At 27.1% G+C, this 3,816-nt stretch overlaps 1 long non-coding RNA gene across 1 annotated transcript; it reads right to left on the bottom strand.

The window, feature by feature from the left end:
- Positions 1 to 1,341: 1,341 nt before the first annotated feature.
- On the bottom strand, positions 1,342 to 2,775 carry LOC124843962 (uncharacterized). Its single transcript, XR_007029327.2, has 3 exons — positions 2,605 to 2,775; positions 2,427 to 2,506; positions 1,342 to 1,664 (listed from the first exon to the last, which is right to left on the bottom strand). It is a non-coding gene; the product is annotated as an uncharacterized LOC124843962 (long non-coding RNA).
- Positions 2,776 to 3,816: the final 1,041 nt, after the last annotated feature.

Here is a 3,816-nt window from a genome sequence, read left to right as displayed (position 1 = left end):
TTCTCAAAAATGTGAAAATTTAATTTCTACAACTTAATTCCTATAATCACTTCATATCTTTATTATTAGTGCTGTCAAAATGGATTGTAACCCGCGAGTCAACCCGGCTCACCACGGGTTTGAGCTGAGTTGGGTTTGAAAAAAATGTAATTTTTTTTATGCGAGTTAGTTTTCAACCCGGTTCACTTAGAACTCGGCTCACCAGGTTGAATATGTGGTGAGTCGGGTTGGTTCACCAACCCACCTAATTTAATTATTTATTATTTTTGTGTTTCAATATTATTAGTTAACATTTTTTTATTATATTGTAGATGGGATAAAAAAAAGATGTTTCAAAAGAGAAAAATATTATAGATTTATCTTTTCAAGACTATAATATTACATATGGACAAGTGATACAAAAATTATCAATTAAATGCTTATTTATTCGCCTTTTATGCTTGTTTTTGGATTACGCTTGGATTGTATGATATTTTTTTTTTGAATTGTGTGAGTTTAACATCATTTTAGAGTGAAATTTATTTAGATTTGAATTAAAAAAATTATAATTTTTTTTATTTTAAAAAAACTTATAATTAAGTGAGCTAGTGAGCCAATCCGTTTAACCCACCAACCCGTGGTGGGTCGAGCCGAATTCGAATTTTTTCAGTTCGTTAATAAATGAGTCAGGTTAGGTTAACTCACTATTGTTTAGATTACAGTACTCTTAAGAGTCACTACTTATATTTACTTATTGTTTTATTAAGGATAAATGTATTTTTAGTGCTGAAATTTTGAGACAAAAGTGGAATTGGTTCTTATCTTTAATTTTGTCTTTTTAGTCTCTAAACTTTGAAAGGAAACCAAACTAAAATTTGATCCTCATGCTTTAAAAATTAATAAATATAATTTTCCTAACTCAACTACATTAAATTTTTTTAATGTGTCAAATGCACGTTCCAACTCAAATGTTAGTCTAAAACACCTTTTAACAAGTCCAAAAAAGTTAATGTCCTTGGATGAAAATAATTATATTCATTTATTTTTAAAGCTTGAGATCAAAATTTAGAATAATAATTTTTTCTTTCACACGCAATAGTCTCACATCTTTTAAGAATGAAGACCCAAGACATTTTAAATACTCATTTTTTTCTTTCACTCTCTGAAACACTTTTTAAAGACAAAACTGTGACAATGGCTCAATTTTCAAAACAAACAATATCTCAAATATATGGTGATTAATCTTAATAATGTCATTTGATGGACTTAGAATCAGAACATTAATTAATTTCAATTTTACATCCAAATTTAAGACTAAAAATATATATAAATATATTTAAATAAGAAGTAAATATTATATTTAGATAATTAATATTAAAGTATATTATGATAAATTTAACATCATCTTATGTTCTGTGTTATCCTTCTAACGGTACATAGATAAAAAAAATGTTATAATATTCTTCATATATTATACATTATTTTGTATAAGGTGAGCCACTAATGGAAAGCAATAGAGTGTTGCACACCTGTATTATTCTTATAAAAACCACCAACTCAAACTAATAGAAAACTAACCTGTCAATCACCCTCCCCAACCGAGAACTCGAACAATCACCTTTTCATAGCCAACAAGAGCCATCATAATGTGGAATGAATTTCAAATGTAAACCTGTACCCTAGGCCTGCATTGAGTAGGAAAAAGAGCATTATATAAAAAAAGAAACTGAGAAATCTATTATTTTAAAAAATTTAATTATTTCAAGTTAAAGATAACATTTTAATCTCTGTTTTTATTATGATGATCATATGATCTATTTATGTTGAATATACTTCCAACATTTTTCTGTGAAAGAACCCAACATATAGTAAAAACAAAAAACAAAACCAACAAACTTTAACAATTGCATAACAAATTACAAATTACAAAATAAGAAAGAAAACAGGAAATGACTACCTAATTTGGGTTAAAATTTAAAACATCTGCTTCTATCTTGTCCCTTGAGTGTTATGTAAACATCACTTTGTTAACACAATTTACTCCAAGTGTTATAGCCTAAACCAACCATCTAGGCATACGTGGATAAAATGTTTGATGCTTATATAAATATAAAAACGTTATACCCATAATTTGCAGTTTAACTTATAAGATAGTGTGAAAGGAAACTACAGTCTTAATCAATCAAAAAGCAATAAACTTATTTTTCAAAGAAATTATTGCAATTGAAAATATAAAAACTACCTACATTTCCAATGAGTAGAGTACTATTTATTTACTAAGTAAACTATCAAATCCAGAATGTTTTTTCCATCTAATTTACTGTTAAGCAAAAGAATGTATATTCTATTGTTAATTAATTGTAAGTTCATAGATCTCGGTTTTTATTAGATGATATCAACACATATTTCATTAAATAATAAACAAAAAATCATATGTTAATGAAAACCTGGTTTCCAATCGATGATTTGAGAGTAGGTAAATCCATAGCTTGGTCGGTTTGTTCAAACAAAACATGAGTAGGTAGGACTGCGATGTCAAAAATCGTGCAAAAAGCATGAAAAAAAGAAAAAGCAGAATAAAAAAAGAATGAAAAAGCATGGAGCAGAAAAGGCAAAGATAATTACAGTCAAAGATGGCACGCTAACTGAAGAAAAGAGGAAGCCACGCACGCACGACGACCCCAGATATCTATCTACCTACCATCGTAAGAAAGACAGTGACGATGAAAGAAAGAAGAGAGAAAAGGGAATAAAAATGAGGTCGAAGTTTCAGATAGAAAGGAATATGAAAACGTTATGAGAAGACAAGAGAATAAAGCACAGGCACCACTTGACTACGGAATCTTCTCATTAAAGTTTAAGTATTGGAACATTATATTTTAATTTACCTTTTTATTTATATTAGTGATGTAACATCTACTTTAGGATTACTTTACTACTAATTACTTAAAATAGTCATTTCATAAAAGATAAATAATTCGTATAGATATAATTGCCTACATGACTCCTTTGAACAACTTTTTAAAGTATATATATCATGTCATTTAGAGAAATATACATAATTATAAATAATTTTCACTAATGACTTATTCACGGATGTTACATTTTACTTTTAATATCAAAGAAAGTTATGATATTTAAGTCAAAAATGTCAAATGTCATAATTGAAAATAAACATTTAAGAATGGTAGTGAGAGTATGATATCTCTTAACGACCAATACCACATACCAATTGATTGATGTCATTTTGAATTAAAATTAAATTGATGTTTGTTAGTACATTAACAAATGTCAAAATAGGTTAGCTATGGTATAATATGACGTTTTTTAAAGTATGTTAGTACATTAATAGGCGTTGAATGCTAACTTTTATTTAAGAATATTTTTTATATTTATAATTTACGTAAACTTGAAAAGTTAAGTAAAAATCTAGCATAATTCAGAAAATTTCTCACACATATTATGTATTAGAACTAAGACTACTAACACAAACTATTTAAGAGATAATTAGAACTTTCATAATAAAAAAAATAATACAATTTTCAAGCAAAGTAACTATTGTTATAGTGGGTCTTAATTCCATCATTCCAATAGATACGTTGTTGACTCTTATTAATCCAAACCATGACATAATAGTCACATGCCCATAAATTTAGTTGTTTGTTACACTAAACATGACAAAGAAAATAATTACATATTAAGATCATAAAATGACATTTGAAAATTAATAACTTTAAGATGAATTAGTTCCAACCTTTAGATATAATACTTGAATTTTCTATGTTATAAACCTAGCCACAACTCAATTAAATTGGAATTGGAAACATAGGTTAGTAT

Source organism: Vigna umbellata, chromosome 7, assembly GCF_029865625.1.
Source record: "Vigna umbellata cultivar VRB3 chromosome 7, Vumbellata_1.0, whole genome shotgun sequence".
In the NCBI taxonomy this organism is placed as follows: Eukaryota; Viridiplantae; Streptophyta; class Magnoliopsida; order Fabales; family Fabaceae; genus Vigna; species Vigna umbellata.
The sequence above is the reverse complement of the archived record's forward strand: the minus strand, read 5'-3'. Positions and strand labels throughout refer to the sequence as shown.